Genomic DNA, 26733 nt, shown 5'->3' with positions numbered 1-26733 from the left:
TTCCCTGCTTTCAAGCAGACCCAGAGAGAGGTGAGCAGGAAGTGGGGCAAGAGCCTGAACAGGAGGAGAGGTCTAAGTGGATGTGGGAGGGGAAGGATCCACAAGGGTGAAGGGAAACCAGGAGGGAGGAGAAGAGAATGGACCAGTGAGGAAGGAGGAGGAAACAGGGAAAGTGGATAGCAGCAGGAAGAGGGGAATGAGCCTTCATTGTGATGTAAATGCAGTGACTGGAAAGCCTGCGGGAGCTGAGTGAGGGAGGGGGAAGGTACAGTGGGGTAACAGCAGTGGAGATGAAGGCAAAGATTATATCATAGCTGTTGGTTATGGAGATCTGATTTCTTTTGTGCAGGCATCACATGCTGGGTGAGCTGTTATTAACTAAAAGAAGTCAGGGCTTAGTAGCAAGGAGGTGTGTGGCTGAGCGCATCTGAGCAAGGTAGAAGAAATGAGACTGCAGCACATTTTAATGTCTTTAAAGCTACTAGCCACACCCCTATCCCTTACCCTAGGACCACCACCAGGACAAAAAAAGAAGAAAAAAAAAGCATAAGATACCTGAAGGTTATCAAGAAACAATATAATCCTGCGATATATTTGTCTTATTTTATACATTTTAACATATAATGGTTTGAAGAGTGAACAACTGTTAAAGGGGTCCCCAGGACCAGACATCAGGATTGAAGGTGAGTATAAATCTGGTATTTGTTTTAAAAAAACAAAACAAAAAAATGGTTTAAGAACTGGGCCTTTCTCTGGGAATTTTTACTCTGAAGCTTCCACTCTGGAGGATTTTCACTCAGAAAGTTGAAGGGTGGAGGGGAGAGGGGTACGAGACTCCATCAACCTCAGGTGGGAAAACTGTCCTAAAAGTACGTTTTTCTCCATTTCTACCTATCTCATGGGTTAGAATCTTGTACAAGATCCAAAACAGCAGGACTTGTCAGCATCCTGGAAATTTCCCAGAGAGTTATGTGTGTCTATTTCCAATTCTGGCTTGGTGCAAAGCTGGGGAATTCTGGGACTGGAGGGAAGCTGACAATAAGAGAATTGTGTGAAACCCCCTCTGTTCATTAAGGAGTGTCCTGGTGTGCCTCAGGAAAGAAGTGTAGAAATAATACCATCAAATGTGAGTCCCTTGAAATGTCTTATTCACCATTGTATCATTTGGGAATGTACTTGGTACACAGTTGGGGCTCAATAAATGCTCACTGAATGAATGAATGAATGAATGAACAACTTCCTCCCTTAGGTTTCTTCTAGCTCAGATCAATCTTCTACACTGCAGCACCTAGATATTACCTTGCAAAAATGCAGACCTGATCAGTTCATGTTGAAATCCTTTTCAGCTTCTCCCCTTGGAAAAACTGTCTTAATTTCCTTTCTCAGAGACCTGCACTCTCATTCATGACTCCACATGACCCAAGTCCCAGCCCCCCTTTCCAGTTCTCTTCCCCACTTCTCCACTGGTTCCTCACCATTTCCTCCAAATACCCCTCAGTACATAATACCCTCAGAGCCTAGCGTGCTTGGCTCAGTTTAGAATTTCTTTCACAACTTGTTCCTGTGACCCAAGCCTTCAGCCTGTGAATACCCACTCTTCAGGGTCCCACAAAAATATTGCTTCCTCCATGAAGTCTTCCTGTCTTTTTCTTGCCTCTTTGTCTGTGGTTTCACAAGAGAGGACCTGAAGCTATGGCAGCACTGATTTCATGTTCTCTCTCAAGTCACTTGTTCTTTACCTGTCTACAACCCCTCTAGGCTTTTGGCTTCTCAAAGACTCACACTTTGATTTATCTCCACATATTCAGCTAAATGACTGTTAAGTGAAGGAGTGAGGGAAGCCAGAGAGGCTCAAAGAAGTTGGAAAAAGAAATGTTAGTGGGATGATGTTAGGAAAATATAAAATGGCAGATACCTATCTAGCTTTGCCTCAGAAATTGCTATAATCAGCACTGAGCTTCCCATTCCCCAGCCAACTTCCATCCCAAGGAGTAGAACTTCTACTGACCACAGGAGGAGAGCAAAAGACCCTTTGTCCAAGGAAGATGTTCTCATTCCCTTAGACACACCCCACCCCACCAAATGTCATCAAAATAAAGATGAGGTTGAAGTCCCCTACTTTTCTCAGTCTTTTCTTTCTAGGAATTGGCCCTGATCTTCTTAGAGGATCCCACACCAAGGGTGTGCCCTTCCTCCTGCTTTTATCTGCCTGGTAATAGTGCTAATTGGAGGGACTCCAGCTCCTTCTGCAGCCTTGTTTTGTCAGGCATAGAAGTCCTCTCTAATTTTCTGGATGTGGGTACCATTCCCGCTGGCACCCTTCCTTTGGAGTTCAGTTGTCACTCAGGCCTCATGAAAGGCGCCTTACAATTCATTCATTCACTGTACCTCATTGTCCCTGTCTATTCATTGACATTCACTGGGATTATTCCTCCTGCTGCCACATGCACAGAGACGCGTGCACATGCGTTCAGACCCCACATCCCATTAACAGCGAGGACACTTGAAATAAAGAGCAGCACTGCCTGAATGTGGGACTGCCCTCCCCCTCTAATAGCTGGGGAGTCTACCGCACTAATGTTATTTCAAGAAATATCAGAACTGGTGACCTCTGCAGAGAAGGCAGGGAGGGAAGGGTAGGGGTGTTCCTGGCAGCATCTTTCACTGAAACACCATCAGCTATATCACTCCAAGATATTGCTCCCTAGCCCTTCCCCTTCCCCCTTTCTGCCCAGAACCAGCTAGTTCTTGAGATCCAGTTTCTGCTTTCCTCTTAGCCATTAGCTTTTTATTCAAGTATCTTCCACCAGGCTTATGTGCTATGTCCTCTTTGAATCAAATTCTACTCCTACCAACTAGGTCTGCTCCTATGATCTTTAGCTCACGCTTTGCTTATATATTCTCTCTAATCACTGTTTAGGGGCCAGGTGGTGGCAACAGCATAGAGAACAATTACTCTACCTCAGCAACTTGGCAAAAATGGTGTCCTTTCCCCATTTTTAAAGCTAATGGTTAATAAGATGGTCGTTAGGACTATGATGAAAGTCATGAGAGGAAGCAGAGCAAGAGTAAGATCATGAAGTAAGAGATACAAGAGAAGAGAGTCAGGGGAATGGTGGTGCTTTGTTATGATCTGTTGTCTACCCATCACAATACAGTACCTCTCCAGCCTGGCCCCGGAGCAGGCTCATTTCTCCCTGGTGTAGGATCCCAGTTCTCCACATAGTACTGAAAGCCCACTACCAGGCCTTCTAGGACCTATTCTAGCCCTGCCCTTCCATGAAGGAGACATTCCCTGATCCCCACCAGGGCCCACAGTCCTTCTGATTCCCATGAGCTTCTTGGTAGTACACTGGCATTCAAAAGGCCTCTGCATGTGCACATACCATACCTGCTCTGAGATCCCAGATTTCTGGAGGGAAGAGGCAGTGGCTCATACCTCTATAACGCACTTCTCCCTGAGCTCACTGGGCTGCTGGTCAGGCAAATGCAAATTGACTGCTTAGTCAGAGACAACATTTGTTCTTTCCCAGGACAGATAGGACGTGGTGGTCAGTTGCTCTGGAAAGGGAGCATTTTGTAACTAAAAGAACAGATAGATATGGACTGCAGCAGAGTTCTGCCACTGATTACCTTTAAGAGCCTTGGGGAAGCTACTTCACTACTTTGACACCAGATTTTCATTAAGCATTTGTAAGTTGCAGTTGGGCTTCTCAGCCTTGGTGTTATTGACAGATTGGACTAGATAATTCTTTATTATAAGAGGATATATATATATATATAATCTCCTCCCTCTACATATATGTCTATATATATGTGTATGCATGTATATATATATATGTGTGTATATATATATATATCCCAGATGCCTATTATACCCACCATCTGCCCTACCTCCCCCGCCCAGTTGTGAAAATTAAAAATGCCATAGACATTGCTGAATGTTTCCTGGGAGGTAAACCAGTTGTAAACCACTGAAGAACACCTTGGGATTATTCTAAAGATTAGATAATGTGATAGCATATGTAAAGCATCTGACAGCATCTAGCATATAATAAGGACTCAATAAATGTTAGTACCATCAGATATTTTAGGTCAAATTTGGCAGTTTCCCTTCCATCTTCACCCACCACAGAGTGTCCCTGGGGCCTCAAAAGTTGGGTGGAGTGGGGATGCCTCTAGAAAGGAAGCTCGATAGAAGGTGTCTAAGCCTAGTGATCTCTCCAGCATGTTCAATGGCCTCAGAGGAGACATTTCTTGGATATTCAGGTATGTCTCAGAAGTGTCTCTGGGCAAAGGGATGGTGTAGCTGGAGGCCCAGAGAGACATGCATTCAGCAGTTTTGACAGAGAGCCTTTTGTAAGCAGGCCACCCATTTGTGCTTCAGTTTCTCCTCCCCACCTGATTGTTTCGGGGCAGATATATGGCTCATGCCAGAGAAGGACTATGTCTCATGTAGAGAAGCAGCTTGTACCAGCGAGGAGAGGATGTGGAAGATACTACTGAGACACTAGCTGGGTTGGGGTGCAGGAAGGAAGGACTCAGAGGAAGCTGGCTGTAGAGGACAGCTGTAGACCCTAGAGGACAGCCTTCCTGCCCTCCTTGCCCTCACTGCATCTGGTCTTTGCAGCTGCCACATTCTGCCTGCCCAGCTCCAGGCTTCCCTACTGGGGTGGAAAGACAGAGGAAGGAGAGAAGTCTCTAGAGGTGGTACTTCATTCAGGCCTAGGATATATGGAAATCTTCCAAGTCCGTAATTGGCTTCTGTGAGAGGCAAAACTGACCCCACATAAGGAATTTCAGAGTTGTCCAAGCTATAGACACCACAACTCTTTTTTTTTTTTTTTTTTTTTTTAAAGATGGAATAGAAAGGACAATATACTAGGGCCTTGAACTGTTCCTCTGGGCCACTGACTGGTTGTGTGGTCTTGAGTGAGTCATTCTCTCTGGGGCTCCCTTTGATCATCAGCTTTTGGGCAGCACTGCAACTGCTCTTTCCAATGCAGACACTTTGAGAAGCTCCGGTGAGATCAGCATCTAAACATGTTTTGGAAAGAGAAATAATTCTTGTGCACACCCACCAGCAAGTTCAGCCTCACACTGAGGAAGAACAGACTGCACAAGAGCCATGTGAAAGGGAGTCATTGGCTGAAAGGACGGAGCTCCCAATATGAAGATAGACCAAGGTGGGCCATCTCTGGGGGGCTGGAGTAGAGCTGTCCCCTGAAGGTTACCAAGGTCACTGTGTAACAGGAGCTGGCAGAGGGGTGTCTAGCGGAACAGGTGAGGGAAAAAGAGTTCATTGTTTTGATTTGGTTTTGGTTTTAATCATGAGATTAGCCAAGAGAGGGTAAACACAAGCCATGTTTCACTCTTTTAAGTGGAGAGTCTGTGTTGCTCAAGGGGAGCTGTGACCTGATCCAGTGGGCACCTGGCCCACTGTGGTTCCTTCCTCTGTATTTGCTCTCCCTTCTCTCCCTGAGGGCCTACATCATCTCATGCCTAACGTAGTGACAACCTTCAAGATGGCCTGCCTCCTCTTCCCACTAACTCATTCTGCACAAAGGTCTTATAAACACAGATTTCAACACTTGCCTCACTTATCTTCCTGATAACCTTTTCCTGCTCCCATGGCCTAGCTCATTAGGACCAAGGCTACCATCTGATAGTGTTAGAAAACCTCCTCACTAAGTAATAAAGTCAAAAGTCATGTGCTTGAAACTTATTTTACCAGTACTTTCTCAGGGAGAGAACATGGCCAAGCCCCTTAACTCTCTAAGCCCCTTTCCTTATCCCTGAAAATGGCATAAGGACCTCACAAGTGGTGATTTCATAGGTGAGCAGTGAAAATCAAGGACACAGTAGATGTGGAAGGGCTTTACAAACTATGAAGTGCAGCACCAACATTAGAATCCATTCAGCTCTCTTGAATATCTCTCAAAGTTTATTCTAGATGGTTTTCTTGCTTTCCTATTGTTTGTCTCTATAGGGATTTTCCCTCCTGTAATTAACAGGCAAATCATTCCCTCCGGAGCTCGATGACCTTCCTAGTCTGATGTTTTCCTCACTATCCACACCTTCTTACTGAGTCTCTGACCTGCTTCAGTTCTTCAGCACACAGATCAGAGTTAGTGAGCTCCCACCAACAGGTATGCTTAGGGTTTACCCAGTATCTCAATTAATCCTTGCGATAAATTTAGCAAAGTTTCTGGATACAATGTCAGTATACAAAGCCAACTATACTTCTATATACTATCAACAAATAAACAGAAAAAATTTTAAAAACATACCATTTAAAAATGTACATTTTAAAAATAAAGTTTTTTTAAAGTACATTTAAAAAATGAAGTTATACGTGGCCTCTACATTGAAAACTGGAAAGTATTATTTAAATTGTTATTTAAATTATTTTATTAAATTATATCATTATATATTACATTAAATTATCATTTAAGGGGCACCTGAGTTGTTCAGATGATTAAGCGTCTGCCTTCGGCTTAGGTCATGATCCCAGGGTCCTGGGATGGAGCCCCACATCGGGCTCCCTGTTCAGCAGGGAGCCTGCTTTCCCCTCTGCCTCTGCCTCTCTCCCCTGCTCATGCACTCTCTCTCTCAAATGAATAAATAAAATCTTTAAAAAAATAAAATAAAATAATCATTTAAATTATTTAAAGTAAACTATTGTTGTGATAAAGAAAATCTAAACAAATGCAGACATATGTCAGGTTCATCGATTAGAAGACTCAATATTCTAAATAACTAAATTGTCCCCAAATCAATCTATAGAGTCAATATACTACCCAAATCCCAGCAGCTTATATATTGAAATGCAAAGGTCCAAGAATAAACAAAACCATTCTGAAAAATATATATATAACATATACTGGAAGGTATATGTTACCAGATTTCAAGACATATGAAGTGGCAATAATTAAGACAATGTGGTATTGGCATAAAAGTAGATGGACTGACCAATGGACTAGAGTCCAGAAAGAGTCCCACATGGACATAGTCAGTTGATTTGTGACAAAGGGGACAGTACAGAGCCATTGGAAAATAAAAGTTGTTTTTATTAATTGCTGCTAGGTCCACTGGTATTCATTTATAAAAAAGTTATCTTGACTCCTACTTCATACCACATACAAATAATTTCTGATGAACTGCAGATGTAAATGCAAAAGGTAAGATGCTAAAGTTTCTATCTAGAAGAAAACAAAGGAGAACAACTTCTTGGCCTTTGACTAGGCAGAAATTTCTTAACCAAGACATAAAAAATACTAATCATAAAGGAAAAATACTGATCGGTTAAGAATTTCTCTTCATCAAAGCTCTCCATTGAGAGAGAAAAGATAAGCCAAAGAGTGGAAGAAGATATTTCTAATATACATATCTGACAAAGGATCTCAACAAAAAAGAACTTTCGTCAATCTCATTAGAGATAATATAAAGATAGAAACCAAATTAAAAATGAATGAAAGATTTTAATTAGTTACTTCATAAAATAAAATATGCAAATGGCCAGGGGCACCTGGGTGACTCAGTGGTTAAAGCCTCTGCCTTCGGCTCAGGTGATGATCTCAGGGTCCTGGGATCGAGCCCCGCATCGGGCTCTCTGCTCAGCAGGGAGCCTGCTTCCTCCTCTCTCTGACTGCCTCGCTGCCTACTTGTGATCTCTGTCAAATAAATACATAAAATCTTTTTAAAAAATATGCAAATGGCCAAAATGTATAAACAGGTATTCACAATGATGGGTCATCAGGGAAGTACATATTAAAACCATTAATTAAATACAACCACAACAATGACAAAATGAAAAAGCCCGAAACCCAAGTGCTGGTGTAGATGTGAGGCATCCTCTGAGCAGATATGCTCAGCAACACTAGGAAAATGGTGGTATCAGCTCAAGATGGACATATATCTGCTTTACGACCCAGCAGTTCACTGCTAGGTGAGTATGTAGAAATGTTCCCACGTGTTTACTAAAAGGCCTAGCAACATTATGTGTAAGGGTCCCAAAGTGGAAATACGCAGATATCCAAGTCCTATCCACAGTAAAATAAATGAGCCATGGTGTATTCAAACCATAGAACATTATGGGGCAATGAGATCCATGGAGCTACCGTTACACATGACAACACAGCCCAGTGTCTCATAAAAGGGTGCATGCTATATGGCCTTATTAAGAAAATGTTGATAAAGAGGACAAAGTTATGGTATCAGGATGAGGGACAGAATTACAGAGGTAAGGGGAACAAGAGGGATTTGGGGGATACTTTTAAAGTTTTATGTTTTGCTTTGGGTTCTATTTATATAAAAATTTTTTGAAAATTCATCAGTTTGTTCATCTATGCTTTGTGCACTTAAGATTTTCACTTAAAAAATTCTCACAATGACCCAGGCAGAAAGTGATTATTTCTCCCAATTTGCCAATGACTAAGGAGGCTCAGGGGGAACAAAGAACAGGTCCAATGTCAGATGGGGATGAGTGGCAGAGAGCTATGCAAACCCACCATGTGTACCTTCCTTAACACGTCTCCTGAATTTACATCTAGTTCCTCACTGGGTCTTTGCACCTTCAGAAGCAGAGACACTGAACCCGACCTGCCTTGTACTCCCTCTGCTGCCTGCACTCAGCTGGATATGGCAACCCAACAAATGTGCAGTGCTACGGACTGAAAGTTTTTGCCCCACTAAATCATATGTTGACCGCCAACCCTAGTGTGATGGTATTTGGAGGTGGGCCTTTGGGAGGCAATTGAGTTTTAGATGAGGTCATAAGTGTAGGACCCCCATAATGGGATTAGTGCCCTTTTAAGAACAGTAAGAGACCAGAAACCTCTTTCTCTACCACATGAAGACACAGCAAGAAGGCAAGCCAGGAAGTGGCCTATCACCAGACACCAAATCTTCTAGCACCTTGATCTTAGGCTTCCCACCCCAAGAACAGTGAGAAATGAGTGTTTATTATTCAAACTACATGGTCTCTGATATTTTGTTATAGTAGTTCAAGTTAAGACATTCAGTAGAAAGAAGACCAGAAGATAAATCTACAAACTTGCCCATCTACCCTTTTCCTTTCCCTCCCTACCTTCTACTCTCTTTTCCTTCCTGGCTCTCGAGAGTATTCCTGAGCTTGCCTGGTTCTTGACTGTCCTCTATGACTTCTGCCCTCTATTTGGCAGAGTGGTGCCAATTTTCGGTTGGAGATGGCAGAGTGGTATCAGCAAAGTGGCTTCAGCAGTGCTCCCAGAATGTGGTGCAGAGGTGGAGTGGGAGAACTGCTCTGGTGCCCTCATATCCCTCAGGCCACCTGTGCTGGGCCACCATCCAGAAGGGTGGGGAAAGATGAGGTGGGAACCAGACTGGTGTGGCTCAGCTCCCACCTCTCTCTGTCCCCAGGGGGACAGACTCCTCCGCTTCCATTTCAGGCTTGAAGCTTTTTTCTCCTCCTGCAGAGAGGAGGGAATGAAACTGTCCCTGTTGGCAGATCCTTGAGCAGGGCTCCCTCCCCCACACAGCTGGGGGATTCTTCAGTCTCCACCTCAAGAATCAGGACTTGGATGCTGTCAGAAGCCTCCTTTGAAAGGCTGAGGGCCAGCCTCCCATGGCTCAAGAAGGGGGTCACCCCTGCGTGGGAAAGGTTGTTGGGAGACAGTTTACCAGTTTACCTTCCTACTGCCTCTAGCCAAAGGTAGATGCCCAAGCTGAGCTAGCAGAGTCCAGTCCCCTTGGATGGTAACCTGAGGGACAGAGTTCCTCTTAGGCTCCCATCTGCTGAGTGTCTCCTTAGGTTTGGATGAAGGACTATACATACATGATCTGGAGCAAGCTGTACCCCAACACTGAGGGAGGACACTATTACTATGGTCATAAAACAGATGCAGAAAATGAGGTCTCAGGTTTCATATCTAACAAGGGTCAATGCCTGGGTTTGAACCTGGGCTGCAGTCAACAGTGTTCTAGCCATACACACCATCTGTTTACCTCTAGTGGCATCAGGTGCTCTGTAGACCTCAGCACCAGCCAGTGATCCTGCTGCCCCTTGCCCAACCCTCTCTCCACAGGCTTGCTCCTCCAGACCTTACCCTAACCCTGACCTGTTACCCTCCATCATCTCCCCCTGCACTCTGGCTTCAGTCCCTAATCCTTTTCAGTCCTTTAAGCTCCTAGTCTTGGGCCACCACTGCAGCCTCTCCAAGCCTCCATCCCTGTCTGTAAATTGGAGCTAACAGTAGTACCTACCTCATGAGTTTCTGGTATGTATTAAGTGAAGTTTTATTTGTAAAGGAGCTGGGATAAAATTAAGAGCTTAGTAAATAGGAGATAGATTTTATCTTTGTTTTTGTTTTTTAACATATGGAACTTTTAGACTCAAAGCATTTCTGGGCTCTAATCCTAATATACTTTTCTCCGACTTCGCTGGTCTCTGGGTTCTACTTTCCTTTCATTAGCCAAAGAACTGGGGACATTTCCATGTGGGGCCTTTAAAGATTAGATTTTTTAAAAATATGAGTAATCATCTATCCACTTTTTGTAGGAATTGCTCTTAAAGTGTTTAGAAATCACTAATGTAACAAATAAATAGCAAACTCCCTGAGGATGCCGAGTATCCTTGGGGCCTAGCACAGAGCCATGCCCAGCAGAACTCAGTACATTCAAAGGAGTAGATAGCCAGCAGCACAGGTATGAACAGTGGGGAGCAGTCCCAGCCTCTTGAGCTAGCAGCCCCCATCCTTTAGAGGGCTATGGGATGGGGGACATCTCCTCAGTCCCCTGCTCTGAGTCATAGCCAGCTATTAGCAGGCCAGCCCCAGGGTGTAAATGAGATCAGACACCTCTGTCTTCCCCAGAGGCATTTCTGTAGGTCTCAGGCCCTAAGGTCCTCTTGGGCGAGGCATGTTAGGGCCAAGGCATGTGATGTTTGCCTGCTCCTGTCTCTTGCTGCTACTGTTCAGCCCACATTTTCTGCCACCACCTCCTTGAGGAAAATTAGACAGGAGCACCTGTGGGAAGTCCTACTCACCTGCATCCATGGAGGGGTAGGGGGGAGTGGAGGACAGAGAGGGGGAATCCAAAGGATCATATCAACTCAGTGGCTTGGAGCAGGGGGAGTAAATGTGAAGCAGTACAGGGGCTGGTTTGCACGAAGCAATGCCTCGTCTTGCACTGGATCTGGTACATACTGAACACCCTGTGGTCTTCTGGAAAGAGAAAGCTTCACAGTCATGTCTTAGAAACCAGACTCTACCTTCTACTGGCACACCTTTATGATTCAATGTGGAAACATATTTTTCTGCAAAGACTGAGACCCTAAAAACCCTTTCTGGTCCATGGGAAAAGTAGCTGATCCCTGAGGTCCTCCCACCACTGCACCCCTGCAGATACATCCTGTCTGCCTTGGAAGGGCTGTTTAACCAGCACAGGTCTGGGCAAGGCATGGAGAGAGTGCTGCAATTAGACCAGATCCCCAAAACCCCACCTGCCTCCCTGTCCCCACTCCCGAGCTGCTCCAGGGCCTGCCCCGGCAGTGGAGTGGGGTTCTCAGTGGCTGACAGAAAATCTGTGAGGAGGGAAGGAAGAAGAGAAGAGCTCTTGGTTTGTCTTCATTCCTTCATCTTATTTTCCTGTCCTGGGACACACCTGTCTAGTGCCCTGCAGATGGAGGCATCTTAATCAGGGACCTCAGAGCACCATAATTTTTAACCCTTGGCAGTCGTCCCTGAAACCACTTTATGCTGATGAAAGTAAGGCCTAATTCCAGGCTGCCTTGTGTTTCTCTAACAGGTTCCACATCTCTCATCAGCCTCTAAATCCATGAAGGGTAGTCAAGTGGGAGTTTATAGCCTCTGTCCCAGGGACGGTACGGAGGGCAGTTCTTTGAACTCTGTCTCTTTCTGCAGGCTGGAGATTCCCACCACTGCCTGATGGAGGAGGGCAGAGGCTGCTGGAGGGAGGTCCCATGGCTGCCCTTGTCCTGGACAGCTCTTTAAGATCTCTTCAAGATGTTCTGGCCCTAGAATCAGACAGCCCCAAAACTAAGCTAACATCACCTCTCCCAGATGTTGTTAAAGCCATGAGAGCCTCTTGTTGTTGGAGGCACTGTCTTCACCCCAGCAGATACAAACCTGCTAGAATGGAGAAACTGCTGAACTCTGAAGATGCATGTTCTAATGTCAGATCAGAGACCTAACAGATGTGTGCTGTGTGCCATGGTAGAAATCACCTCAACTCTCTAGGCCATGCCATTAAAGTGGCCTCCATTAAAAAAAAAAAAAAAAGACGGGGGGAGAAGAAAAACAAACAAACACAAACAAAAAAACAACAGCACAGAGAGAGATGCAAAGGCAGGTGGAAAGTGCATTAAATGCCAGACTGCTCATTTCCCATGGGAGGATTCATGTATGTGTCCCTGGTACAGAATGTGTGTCAAGACAGGAGCAGCTTCTCCTTGGTCCATGCAGGCTGCCTGGCCCCATCTTGATTAATGCCATTTAGGCAGAATAATGTTTGTCTAATTTCCCAAGGCAGAAGTAGACTCTTCAGCTTTCTTCATTCTCCTATGTGAGACTCAGCCAGGCCTAGGCCTTCTTACATCTGTGCATGTCTCATAAACTAAATGCAGAGAGAAGTTTCATTTTATTTGTTTTGCTTTCTCCCCTTTTCCTGACCTTATGTGCTACATAATCCAGAAAATGATCCAGATGGGAAAGGCATTGGCTTTGAAGCAAGAGGCAAGAGAGGAAAAAAAGAAAGAGGCACAATATAAACCCCCTTGTATCCAACGTTCACTTTGGAGAGAAATCTTCCTCCCCTAACTCCATTCCACACATGTTCCAGATGGGGTTGTGGGGTCTTCCTGAGGGTGGAGGGAAAACCCAGCGGATCTGCAGGGTCTCTGAGACCTCCCCTCTCCTACCTCCTGTCTTCCATACATTTGGTGTAAGCCAATGTGAGCAAGAAACCTCCTTTCAATATCGAGAACCCGCCTTCAGACATTCAATGATGCCACACTCATCTGCTCTACACAATTTCATCAGTCAATTTTACTTTAGTCAAACTGATAAGGTAGATGGAGATTCAGAGTGGCAAAGTCAGAAGTGTTCCGCTCCCATTTTGTTTTTAGTTACAACTGTCTCCCTCTGCCAGAGTAAGCAGATAAGAGAGTAGTTGTCAGGCAGCACTGCCTGATCCTAAAGTTTCCCCTCTCTGGTGTACATGTCCTACACCAAGGGCTCATGACCTTTCTGCACAGACATCTTCGTCTCATATCTGCTTTCCTTCCCCTGAAGCTGATGGGAAAGGGAGGAAACATGAAAATAGAGCTCCTGTTACATTTCACATGCCTTTACTTATATTGGATCATGTAATTTTCATAAAAATTCTCCCCAGGACACAATACATTTTATAGATGAGAAAACTGAGGCTCAGAGAGGCTAAGTGACTTGCCTGATGCCATACAGTTAGTTATTAGGTAGCAAAGCCAAAAATCATGTTCTTTTTGCTCTCCACTCCCAAACTTGCCTGGAAGGGTTGGCAAGCATGACAAAGGACAAGCCTCACCTTTAGGACTTACCCGCTTTCTCTACCAGGGCTGTAGGTTGCTGTCCAGGTGAGGATGAACTTCTCTGGGAGACTAAGGGAGCATGGCATGAGCTGAAATGTTTCCTGAGCAAAGCCTTTTCTCCAGGGGTCAGTTACCTCACTGGAGATGTCAGAGGACATTGCCATGGTCTTGCCCTTGGCTAGTTCAACTTTTAGCAAACACAAGGGAAGCTCCTGGGTAGGTAAAGGAAGAGAGAGAGTGATGTTCTAAGATCTTCATTGATCCTGTGAGCAGGAGGACCCCCCGTACCCTGTTCTTCTGAGATCAAAGGAGGTCCTACTTGACCGGACCTGCCCCTCCTGGCACTGGGAGGCACACCTGCCTTGTGGCTGGGACTCTTTCCCAATGTGGCATCAACTGTCTGGGTGCTTAGCATAGCTCACTGGCACCCACAACCTTCCCATTTTGTTCAGGTTTGGTTTAAATTGAGTACATATGAGGCAGAGACAGCAAACTTGATTTTCATTTTGGAAAGGTCACAACTGTGACTGGCATAGTAAACCTTCACTATAACATTAGATGGGAGCTTCTCAGAACTCTTAGAACAAAGGAAAAGGAGGAGGAAAGGAAGGAAATCAAACATCTGGAGACCCCAGAGATACAAGGACAGAAAAATGGAGGCCATGAGTATTAACTGTCACCAAAATAAAGGGACTCCTTTGGCTTGAGGGGGGAAGTCCACTAAGACTGAGAATACCCCATTATTGACAAGTTCTCATATGTCCTCTGAGGCAAACCTGTCTAACACTAAAGATTTAAGGATCTGATGAATTCTACTGGCCCTTCTATCTTTGTCCACAAATAGCAGTGGGTTAGTGTAAAGAGTCTAAAGGGGGAGCACCAGTCCTGGTTCTGCCACTAACAAGCTGTGGGGCCCTGAGCAAGTTCCTCCCCAGTCTGGGCCTCCACCTGGGTCATCACATGTTGAAAAACAAAACAAAACAAAACAAAACAAAACAAAAACAACAACAACAACAGCAACAAAAAAACAAACAAGACACAAGAAACAAGAAAAAGGCCCCCTGTGATTCCACATCCAAAGTGGTGCAAAGCAACGTGTTACCCATGTATCCCATGATAAATAATTTTCTAGACATACGGACACCTGGACGTTTGATATTAGACTAGGAGCTTTCCTCTCCTTGAAGCTATGGCACCCTATGTTTCCAGGCTATGTCAGAGCTCTGGGAACACGTGTTATCAACCAGGAGATAGGAAGGAGGATAGAAAGTCATTCTAATAATAATCTTTTATTTCTAGAAAGAATCCTCTCCACCCTCAAATCTATTCTTTTCTCCATTGCTAGATTAATGTCCTAAAACCAAGGTCTACTATAAACCACTCCCCTACCTATCACATCAGTCACTTCCCATTGCCTACCAAATAACAAGCAAACTCCCAAGGCATGTACAAGGCCCTTCTCAATCTGATTCAACTTGCTTTTGTTCCCACCACTTATTGTCCCCTATCTTTGCCACCTACCCCATTCCATTTCTTAAAATCACACCCAGACCACAGGGTGCTTCCCAAGTTCTATGTCTTCCATGAAGACTTTTTAGACCAATTCATCTCTGTAGAGTGATATTTTTCAATGCATCTGTTGTCTCCCCCAGTACCAAGCCTGTCTGGAACAGTGTGTCTCATTTTTTTTGCTCCTCTTAGGATCTGGTAGAGTGCTTGATATGAACCTAGCATTCTCTGGCTTTAAAAGAATGTAACTAAAATAGAAAGAAATGGGCTCCTGGGGTCCAGAGCAGGAGTTCTTGGAGGTGAGTAAAGACAACTTGGAGAGGAAGGGTTTGGGGGGGATTGGGAATAGGGCATAGAATAGAACTCAAGTGTCCTTTCAAGTCTGTGATTTTGTGTTTCTATAGAGTACTGGACATTTCATCAACACAGTCTTCTTAGTTTCCTGATAAATCTTGGAACCTTGGGCTTGGAGGTCCTATCTGTTGCTCTAGCATAGAATTAGCTCCAGTCAAAAGAAGTTTTTAAATCCTGAGGAAGCTGAAAGCTTGGTGCTCCTGGTAGATGAAGAAATGTCTCAGGAAAGACCAAGCATCTTGCCCATACCTACTCCCTGCTAGAGCAGTGCCTTTGAGCAGAGCAGCTGCAGGTCCATGGAGGGGAGAAGTGTAGGCAGCTGTGAGCAGACAGCTCCCTTCAGTGGAGCACTGCCTTTTCAGTGCAGGTGGAGGCTGGGGCTTTGCCTGGTGGCTCTCACTTTCCCCACCTGCCTGCAGTTCAGTTTGCCTGCTGGTGCCACTCAGGCGCTGGGGCTGGGGAAGGCTGTCTCTTCAAGATGTGAGCACATTCTAATCCTTCCCAGCTCCTTCGTGTGTGCACTGTTGAGATGCCCTTCACTGGGAAGGAGAAGAAGAAAGCTAAAGCTGGAATGTCTGAAGGTTTCAATAAATAAGGGAGGTGCTCTGAGTGGTTAAAGTATCCTTCTGAAACAATGCTGTCCCTGACTTTGCTGCTGAGGTGGCCAGGGTGGACCCAGCACAGGCATCCCCCAGACACACTGGTCAGACAGCATCTTAGAAGTTGGCAGAAGGTCAAGACCAATCTCAGGACTCATTCCCCTAGACTTCTATCCCTTGACATACTCTGTGAATCTCCCATTGTCCCTGCATCCCTAGTTGTGTGGTGGCTTCTATGCTCAGGGTTTTCTTATTAACTTCCTTGAGGAGAGGGTGAGAGGGAAGGAACCTGGGTTGGGGGATCCATCAGGTTCCAGGCCAGCTTGTGTTGGTGCTGTGTTCCCTTTCCAACCCCCTCCTTGGGAGACCAAACAAATGTTATCAGTGACTCAGAGAACCTCCTGTCAAGGTCACTCTGTTCTGCCTCATGCTGTCTCTGCTGTCTGACATGAGAACCAACTCTGTTCTCCACCTCCTACCAGCCCCAGTGCAATCGCGGGTGCTGATGAGCTGACAAAGAGTGCCCCATCTGTTGGCTGGAGATCACGTGGAGCCTCTGCACCAGGACAGAAAGTCTCTAAGTTTCTACTTCCCTAGCTGGTCTGTTCCTATGTGGTATAACCCTTTCCCTCCCTGAAGCTTCCCACTGAGATAGTAGACCCAGACTTGAAAGTTCCCCTGTTATTCTTTCTCCTCTTGCCTGCCTGGGTTCCCAAACTCTGTGGTCCTTGGACAACACAGGGAGATCTGAATGGGCTGAGATGGAAGGGTCACCAAAGGCCTCATCACCATTACCCTGAGCCATTTGGGGCTGAGCCCTGACTGTGTCCAGAGCCTGGTGCTATACACCTGAGACATGACACATTTTCCTTTCAAGGGATTTAAAATCTAGGTAGGGAGGAAGTATAGAGAAGCTAAATAATTATACATGGGAACAGATGCTCAATGGGTGTGATAGTACATATTGCAAAATTTAAGGAACAGGGAGCTGGTGGGGGGAGGGGTCTTTCTCTCCCCACAGCTGATGTCCTTTCTTCCTTCCAGACCAGGCAGGTGCAGCCCCTCAATAGTGAGTGTACCTCTCTCACCCTAGAATCCTGTGTTTCATCCTATTAGCCAGAACACACTCACCTATTGCTCACCACCCAACACTCCAGCGTTATTGGAATTACCGGGGAAAGGTGCTGGCAAACCCAAGCTTTGTTTCCCTGCCTCCTTAGCTTTCTCTTACCTCCTTCCCTTGCATGCCTATACTCAATTCTCTTTTCAGCAGGAATATAATGTTCAGCTGCTTTACACCCACTCTCTGAATGCTGCCAGCGAATAATGACTAAGGTAGTGGGTGGAAGTACAGCAAGTTGAGACCAATTTAGCAGTCCAGGGTGCCAGGAGGAGGGTGATTTAGCAGCAAATGGCTTTGCAATAGCAAGGAGAATGAAGATGCCCCCAAAGCCAATAGGCCAGTGAGCCAAGTGCACAGCCCTGCCCTGGCGCCTCAGGCAGGGATTGCCTCAGCCACCTGGCAGTCTGTGCTTTACAGTTGGATTCATGCGCAGGGCAGGGTTCATCCTTAAACACCAATTGATTTTCAAAACAATGCCCACCCTCACCCTGATCTCAGCTCCACTTTGACACTTTTGAAGGGCCTGTGTCCTCGAGTACTCTTCAGCGTAAGAATCTCACCTAGAATTATCCCTCTTTGTTTGGTGAATATTGTGGCCTGGGGAGCTTCTGAAGTTCTGAAGAAAGATGGCAATTCAAAAGACTGCTCTGGGCTTGGCAGAAACTGAGGTTCTGTGGCATCAAGGAAGGATTAGCCCAAGCACACTTTATATCATGCCACAGAGAGGCCAATGCAAGTAGACACAGGTGTGGCTCTTCCAGGTCCTGCTATCTTGGGATGTCTGAGAATTCATGTTATGGGATGTGACTGTGAGTGTGGATACAAGAGGAGAGCATGTCTCAGTGGAAGAGATGAATGAATGAATTTGGTGTGTGTGTGCATGTGTGTGTCTGCTGGCAGTCATCCTGAAGGCAGTTATCTTCTCCCACGGTGCATGGAAGCATATCTATGGGTGATCTGGATAGGGCAACTTTTTATTGTCTTTGTTCCAGGTACTAGACAAAACCCATATCATATCTGCTTAGACACCAATTTGGCCTAACACTTAGGAAGAAAAATCACCAGTCTACTGGATTGACTAGAACAATTAATTTTAGCTTTTAGCTAACAAACACACACACTCACATTCTGCTTGCTAATTAATGAGGACTGACAATTGGGTGATTATAGCTCGGAACTGGGAGTCAGGACAGCTGGGTTCGAAATGCAGCACTCCACTTAAAATCCTGGGTGAACGCCTTCACCCTGGATAAGCTCATTCAGTTTTCTCGTATGCCAAATTGTGGAATATATCTTCTCACGGGATTGACGATACTTAACAACAACAACACTAATAATAATAATAATAATAATGTCCCCTTTTAAACTGTGAAGTCCTGAACAAATAAAAAGGACTATTAAGATTATTATTACCAGAAGCCTAAAGATGGTGATAGACTGTCGGGTGGAAGTTGATGTCTGGCAGGAAGCAGGAGAGCGACAGAAGCAGGATGGATATTGCCGATACAGAGGTAGCACTGCCAATCGGCAGCCAGCCCAAAGCCCAATGCAGTCATGCTTGATTTTGACACATCTCCACCCACTTCTCTAAATCTTTGGAGAAGGGGATCTAGAGCCAATATGCACACTCATTTTGCTGGAGGCAGTTGTTAGAGGTGATTTATTTCCCATCCTTCATTTCCCAGCTCTGTCTGATCTGGGTGTCTCGCTGAGCTGCATGGAAGGAGGAAACAGGATCCCACCTGGGTTCCCCTGGGAAGAAAAAGCTCCATCTCCTCAGGTCTCAGCTTGCATCTTGCAACTATGACCTTGCTGCTATATGTCTACTATTTTTATACCTTCCTGAGGTTCAACTTCAATGTTTAGTTCACGACCACCTCTTCCTTGGTGTCTTTGAGTTCACCTCCCTCGTGCTGAGCAGCTGCTGTGTCCCAAAGTTAGTACAATCCAATTCTCAATGTTCTTGTCAAGATTCGTGTATGCTGGTTCCTCTTAATTCTCATCACAAATTTTAGTCTCAAGCCATTATTGAACCATTTTTTTAAAAATCCCCCACCTTCCTGGCACCTTGAGTGGGTGAAACCTTGAAAAAATAATGAAGTACAGTTTTAAGGAAACTAAAATAATCACAAAACCCTGAGAAGGCATGTGGTAACCCTGCTATGAGAAATAATGGGGTGGTGTAAAGGGCATGGGAAGGGAGTCACCAGACTGAAACCATGTGACCTTGGGCAAATCATGGCCAGATTACCTCCCCAAACATGGTTGCAATTCACATTCCAAACAACAGCGTGTCTATTTTAGATCAGCGATTTTCAGACTGCAGTAGCATAAAGATCTATTCAAAGCAAAATCAAAGACCTACCACTTAAATTGCCTAAAGATTCCCCAGACAGTTGGATACTTCTTTGTTGGCAAACCCCTAGAAACACCTCATTACTGCCCTGGAACCACTGTTCTCCTTGAGTTTCAAGTAGACAATTTTAAAAACCTTAACCCTGTATTATACCTAGCACGTCCCACAGGTATATATTTGTTGGTTGACTGACCCTGGGATAGAGTGTCCAGCTTGGCAGCATGGTGGGGGCTAGGTTTTCCTTCTGTTCCCAAACTGAAGTCAGAAATTGAGATGGAGGAGCCCTGTCTAGGCAGAGGCTCTGAAGGAGATGACCCAGTAATAGAGGCAGGAAAGCCAGAGGCCACACCAACAAAATGTGTCCCTGCAGAAATCTGCTGTTGGGAAAATGCTCCCTGCCAACTGTCTCTGACAGCTCGTCCTCTTCCCATTACTTTATTAAACAAGCATTTACTAGCCCCCTACTCATAGTAGCCAAACAGTATAGTCTGAGTTAGGCATCTTTGTCTCTAAGAACTTTGCAGGCTCTTCAGGACCAGTGGGTCAATGCTGGGATAGTGTGAAATGATGGTAGGAACTCAGAGGAAGGCATGTAATGAAGACTAAGGGAAAGGAGAGGGGAAGATTTCTTGGAAGAGTTGATTCTCATGGTTAAAACCAGAAGTCCAAGTGGGAGCTTGTTAGGTGGAGGGAGAGAGACAGGACAAGAATACTTGACAGAGAAGAAACACGTATTTCTATTTTCAAAGGTAAGAGAAGAACACGGAAAGAGCCAAGTCTAAGCTGAATGGAGTTCAAACCCCTGCTCTTTCATTCTCTACCCTAGCTACATTATTCAACTCTCCTCATTTAATAATCATACACACCCTGCAGGGCTGTGCTGAGAATTAAATGAGATAATGAATAATGAGTACTGGGCATAGAGTACACTTAGTGAACGGTATTATGTGTCATTAAATATTACCGATTACACCAGTCTATAAGCTGATTAACCACAGATTTGCCCTCATTACCTTATTCGTCTTTGTAGCCTCATTGTCTGGCCCAGAGGTTTGCATTTTGTAGGCACCCAATGAATATTTATGAAGTGAATGTCGAATAAGTGCAAAGACATATAAATATGTTTTCAGGATTAGAAAGCCACTTTTATATGGCTGGAACCCCTCTACCTCTGTCCATACAGGCAGAAACATGGCTTCTCAAAACTCCCTGGCCAGTCTTTCCCCCACATACTCCCAAAGCATTGGCTCTCTCCAACACACACTGTACAGCAGCATACCTTCAATGGCAGCAACACACATCTACTGGGGCACACACAGACAGATAGGAGGCTCCTCTACAGACACCTAAATGCACAAGCTGAATTGTTTTTGTTGCACAAAAAGGTTTTACTTTGTGAGGTGCACAGAGGGGGCCATAAATGTTAAATAACAAGCATCTCAAATGTCCCATCCTTCTTCTTGTTCACATATACACACTCTTGAGAGACAACATTTTTTCTCTTACCTGGGCTTTTTCTCATTTCATGAGGAGTGAATATCCACACATACATCTTCTCAGCTGAGAGCTCATAGTTGGACTTCCACTTGCTAAACCTAATTTTGTCCCCATTAGCTGTGGACCTTAGGGAAAGCCCTGCCCCTCTGGTGCCTCAGTTCTTCACTGGTAGAACACAGAGAATTAACTATGTTTCATGCCAACCTGGTAGTTACGTTGTGAGGATAAAGGAGATAACAAATGAGATAACGTCTGTGATGTGCAGAAAGCACCTCAGAAGAAAGGCACTGGATAAATATAAGGTGTAAATACCACACCTGATTAGTGTGTATGCCCCTGCCCACAGATTTCCACCCACACACTCCGCTCTTCTCCACCCTTGAACACAAACACCCTTCCTGCCTGTAAACGCTGTCTCTCATAGCTATTTTCATATGTACATATGTACACATATATGTATATGTACACATATATGTGTACACACACATATATGTACATATACACATATATGTGTGTGTGTGTGTATATACATATATATACACACACACACTTCAGCACCTGTATTTTCCCCAGCATGCCTACAGAAAATTGTTTTTGAACTTGGAGCAACTTCAGGTTACAAACATTCCCTAGGCCTTACTCACAGACTCTTCTCAAGGGTCTCTGGTGCTGGAAGAATTGCCAAGCATACAGCTCATCTATCTGGGGCTGGACTCCTTGGTTCCCATGATTGCAATTGGGTGGCACTTCCAGCAGAGCAGGAGACCCTTTATCTGGCACAGCTCTTGCCAAGAGCTCTCCAGAGCTCAGTGCCTCCACGCTAGTTTGTCAGCACTTAAGACCTAAGAGCAGGGCTGATGTGAATGGACCCAAAGCAGGAAGGTGTGAATGGGAGAGAAGGGACCCAGGAAATATAGATGCTCAGATCCCTAAGCACTCTTTGTTTCTGGGGAACTGAGGGCTCTGAAGCTAGCAAGTCCTAAGCACTTTTCTAGGCCTGACACACTCCTGGGCCAGGAGAACAGCTCCACTGTTCACTGCTTTCCACTTGGAGCAGGAAGGAGAAAGATCATCTGGTCTATGATGTTTTGATGCCTGTTGCTCCTGAGCTGTATGCTATGAAAGCTGGAGTTCAGCATGTTGGAGGGTGTGTGTGTGTGTGTGTGTGTGTGTAGGGGTGGGGAGGGAGTCAGGGTCTGGCTGCCTTTGGTGGGTGAGAGAAAGAAGTGAATGTGGCCTGTGTGTAGGTGTGGGACTGTGTGTGTGTTAATTTGGCTGAATGGCAAGTCCAGGACTGATCCTGGTTGGCCCACAACTCCAGGGGGCCAATTTCCACGTTCATCAACACCCTCTCTATCCACCTCAGCCCCTGTGACATATTCTTTCAGTGAGACATTCCAAACCTCTAACTGCATCAGTGTCCCTGCCACCCTGTGAGCACAGACACAGCCCATCTCCAAAGTTCCAGACGGAAAGTGTAGTGGCCTGACCCCAGCTGTCAGGCCCTCTGTCTGGGGCCAGGGTCCCTCCGGGATCACGCACATTCCCCTTTTCCTCATCTCAGACATCAGTGTCACCCAACACTTAATGTCCATCAAGATCAGATTTAGGATGGGAGCAGATAAAACCAGTCTGCCGGAAACGGAGACAAAGACAGAAGGACAGACGCAGCATCCCTTTCTCGAGGCTGGGACCAGAGCAGCAGCACCCACTCTCGCAGAAGTGGAGACCCTGACAGTTACATGCGGAGACAAAGACACCTAGACAGACCCTGACACAGACAAAGACCGACGGACGCACCAGCACGCCGCGGGGAGCGCAGTTTCCCCCGGGAATGCCCGTGCGGCCGCGGCAGGAGCGAGGAAGACCCCGCGTCCACCGCACCTTACCTGCCCCCCTGCTCCTCGGACTGACTTGAGAATTTTTTTTTCAGTGTGTTTTACAACGTGTTCCCGGCTGTCTTCCCAGAGCCGCCGGCCTGGCGGGTGCCGCGGCGCAGTCGCAGCCAGCGGCTCTGGCTCACCGGACCCGGCGGCGAGAGAAACTTTCGGCCTCCCCGCGAGTCCGCCGCCTGCCAGCTCCCGGCGCACCAGCCTCCGCGCCGGTTCCCGGAGCCGAGGGCGGGGCGGGGCGGAGCGGGGCGGGGCGGGGCGGGGCGGAGTGGGGCGGGGCCTGCGCCGGCGCCGCTCATTGGCTGGGGCGCGGCCCGCAGCCTCTCACTTGCCGCTCGGCGGCCTTTGTTCCCGGCTGACAGCTGGGGCTGCCCGGACCTCTCGGCTCCTCCGCATCCGCCGCCCTCCATCTCTCCGTTCTCACTTCCCGCAGACCCCGCCGAGCGGCCCTGTCGGAGTCTTTCTCTCCACCCGCCGCCCTTCCCGTTCTCCCACTTTTCCTGTCTTGTTCTTGTCCCTTCCTTTTTTCCTTTTATTAGCGCGCACTCCGTTTTTATTCCTTCGCGTTTCCTGGATCCGTTCCTTCGCTTTGGCCTTACCACCCCACCGCCCTGTATTCCTTGCTTGCTTTATCACCGCTTCTTCTTACTCACCAGTTTCCTTTCCCCAGCCCTGACTTTGCAACCCCAAATTCCAGCGAAAAGGCTGGATTTCTAGGTTCAAAGACGGGACGAGCCGCTGAGTGACCAAGCTGGGATTACAGATCGGAGTCCAGAACACCGGCACTTCCACTCCCGAGACATTTCAAAGGCAAACTTTTCCAGCTCCCTCCCGGGGACTAGGTTTCGGGTGAAAACTGGGGCCTGTTCCAAGTTTATAGCTATAAATCTCACCCAGGACCTTTTTAACGCTATCATTTTCTCTACCACGCTCCCTTTAGACTTCTAGCAGTTGGGCTAGGAATGAAACCAAACTCACAAACTTTGGTAGGACAAAAGGCCAGTTAATTGGGGTGCCCGGTGTGGCCTGAGGCGCTGGTCCTGAGGGTTCACCCAGGCTAATCTGCTAAAACCAGGCATGGCTCTACTCAGGGAATGTCATCTTCAGCCAAAAGAGGTATGTCTGTGTGGAGGACAGAAGACTGAGGTGGTTGGTCTCTGACTGTAAATGTTGTGGGGGAAGATAGCCCAAAGAGAAGCAACACCATTTTGTTTCAGTCACCTGGCTGCTCAGAACCTCCTAAGAGATCCTTACTACTTCAGATCTTGACCCTGAACACCCCAACTCTCAATTCCAGGCTTCCTGGAAGGAAACACAGCATAGAGTTTAAGAGCACAGACAGGCTCTGCTAATTATCATCTGTGTGACCCTGAGCCAGTGCCTTAAACACCTCATATCTCAGGGGTTTTTTGTTTGTTTGTTTGTTGTGTTTTTTTTCCCCTTCATGAAATGGGGTAACAATTCCTGGAATGTAAACTTCCTGAGGGCAGGGACTTGTTCTTTTTTGTTCATAGCTGAGGGACTGGGTCTGTTCTGTTCACAAGATGTACCCTCAACACCTAGAGCTTGGCTGGTATATCATAGTCATGTTATAACTACTTGTTAAATGAACCAATCCCTAGTTTATAGGTTTGCTGCAGGGACTAAATAAGAATCCTTGGCATGTGGTATGTACATACACATGGTAGCTATTACAGGTAACATTGCAACTTCTCTGTATCAACTCCAAAGGCTATTTAGCCTTCTCAGAACATCACCTCTTCTCTTCCACCTTTGCACATACTTGTCCCTGTTTGAAAGACCTTGCTTTACCTGTCAACATTTGAGACCTAAAATGCAATCCTTATTCATACCATCTTTGTTCACCTCAGTCAAAATTACAGTTCCTTTTTCTAAAGCTCCATGTCTCTTGTCCCATTCATTGGCGCAGCATATGTACACTTGCTTGCATGGTGGCTGTGACTGCAGGTCTATCTTCCCCTAGACTATGAGCTATCTAGAGTCAGGGACTGGACTCTACATTTCCAGAGACAGATATTGTGCTTCACAAATGGGAGTTTCTCAGAAATATTTGCTGAATGGATTAATATAAATCAAACATCTTAGCATTTAAAAAAAGGGGGGTGTAGAATCTTGGAAGGTAGAATAAGGTATCAGGCAGGCTTCAGATTTCAGTCAAACTCATTTTTGTGTTCTTAGATGTGGAATTCCATGAAAAGGGGAAGATAATAATCCTGGAAGCCTGTTCCTCATTTCGGCCCTACTACTTACTATTTAAATATTCTTGGATAAGCCATGTTCCTGGCTAGGCCTCAGTATCTTTATCTGCAAAGTGGGTAGTTTAGGTGAGACTCTTTAAGGGTACTCCAGCACTGATGTATTGTGGTTCTCTGTCAGAGACATTCTAGGTGGAAGATAAGGCATGGCATGTAGCTCTCTTATAATGACAGAGTTAGACAAAGGGTGTGGGCAGTGTGTTGGTGTGTATGTGAGGGGTGGAACCAGGATACAGTATGAAACAATAGAAGCACCCTGTGCAAGGGATTCTTCAGAGGTAAAGTAGAATGCATTGAAAGTGGGGGTGGAAGTAAGGAAGGAGAGTAAGGAGAGGAGAGCTGCCATGGTATAGCGTGTGTGTGTGTGTGTGTTCATGAAAGCCTCAGGAATGTGGTCTCCAGAAGTAGAAAGCCATAATTAGCTCCCTGATTCAGCTGTTGGGTATGGTAGTGCAATGACTGGGTGTGTCTGCTCCTAACACCCCTGGTGGGATTCTCAATGTGTTGCCTCTTCTTTCCTTTGTTTAGTGAAGGAGTGCTGCCCCAACTGGGCCCTGGTTGTCCCATCCAAACCTCTGCTTCCTTCAGGCTCTCCCTTGCCTGAGCTGAGTCTGGAAAGCTGGGTCACAAAGCATATTTTTGTAAAAAATTCCCTACCTTCCTCATCTGTTCACCACCTAAGATTCAGTCAGTTTACCATTCTGGCTTATGATTTTGTCCTTCATTTCTAGGGCCTTAGATTGGTCACATAGGAGCAGGCCCGTGGACCAATTAACCTAACATTTTCTCTGGATTAGAAAGCCTCTGCCTCTCTCAGTGTGCTTTCACCTATTACAATTTAAATAACTGCCCATCTTCTTGTTTGTGTGCTCAACTTTTCTAAAAGCTTCTCATTCAAAGACCACATCTTTCTTGTCCAATACTGAATTCCCAGGACATTGTTGGTATACAGAAAGCACTCATACAATATTTGAAGGAATTCTATGGAGGGGAGAAAGACAATGTTTTAGAGAGAGACATGGACTCAAATACAGAAGATTCACATCTATTTCCACTTCTTCAAATTTGTGGTCTTGTCACACCTTTTCTAAGACTCCATTTGCTCATTGGTAAAATGGGCCTATTAACATTAGCCTTACCTATTTTGTGACAATGATGCAAAGATGAGGAGAAATAGTCAGATTGAAGCTGGTAAGAAAAGTAAAAAATGTCAAATAATTATTAAACATTATTTCAAGTCTAAAAAAAGAAATAAGAAAACCTAACTATAGTAGCATGCCTGGCTGGCTCTGTTGGTGGAGTCTGCAACTCTTATCTCAGGGTTGTGAGTTCAAGCTCCATGTTGGATGTGGAGATTACTTTTTTTTTTTTTTTTTTTTTTTTTTGGCTGCTAATTCTTATCTTTAATACTCTCCTTCAAAGGCTTTGGTATCTAAATTAAGCTGGATAATGAAACTATATTAGAAAATCTGCTCTTTTGCTGTTACCTAGCAGTACGGGCTAACATGGATTATTTTACCCTGATATTTTATTATGAAAATTTTTTTTTTTTTTTTTTTTTTT

General features: G+C 45.5%; 1 protein-coding gene across 1 annotated transcript in view; it reads right to left on the bottom strand.

Annotated features, from left to right (window-relative positions):
* The window catches only part of LOC111157750 (leucine zipper tumor suppressor 1), a 49017-nt gene extending 26105 nt beyond the window's left edge, over positions 1-22912 (bottom strand). The window contains exons 1-2 of the mRNA XM_022519387.1: positions 22892-22912; positions 13574-13776 (exon numbers count right to left, since the gene is read on the bottom strand). The gene's annotated coding sequence lies outside the window, so the exon portion shown is untranslated. The remainder of the gene's footprint in view (positions 1-13573; positions 13777-22891) is intronic.
* Between the last annotated feature and the right edge of the window lie 3821 nt (positions 22913-26733).

This window comes from Enhydra lutris, unplaced genomic scaffold (assembly GCF_002288905.1).
Source record: "Enhydra lutris kenyoni isolate GAN:26980312 unplaced genomic scaffold, ASM228890v2 scaffoldscaffold3, whole genome shotgun sequence".
NCBI classification, from domain to species: domain Eukaryota; kingdom Metazoa; phylum Chordata; class Mammalia; order Carnivora; family Mustelidae; genus Enhydra; species Enhydra lutris.
This window is presented reverse-complemented; position numbering and strand designations above follow the sequence as displayed.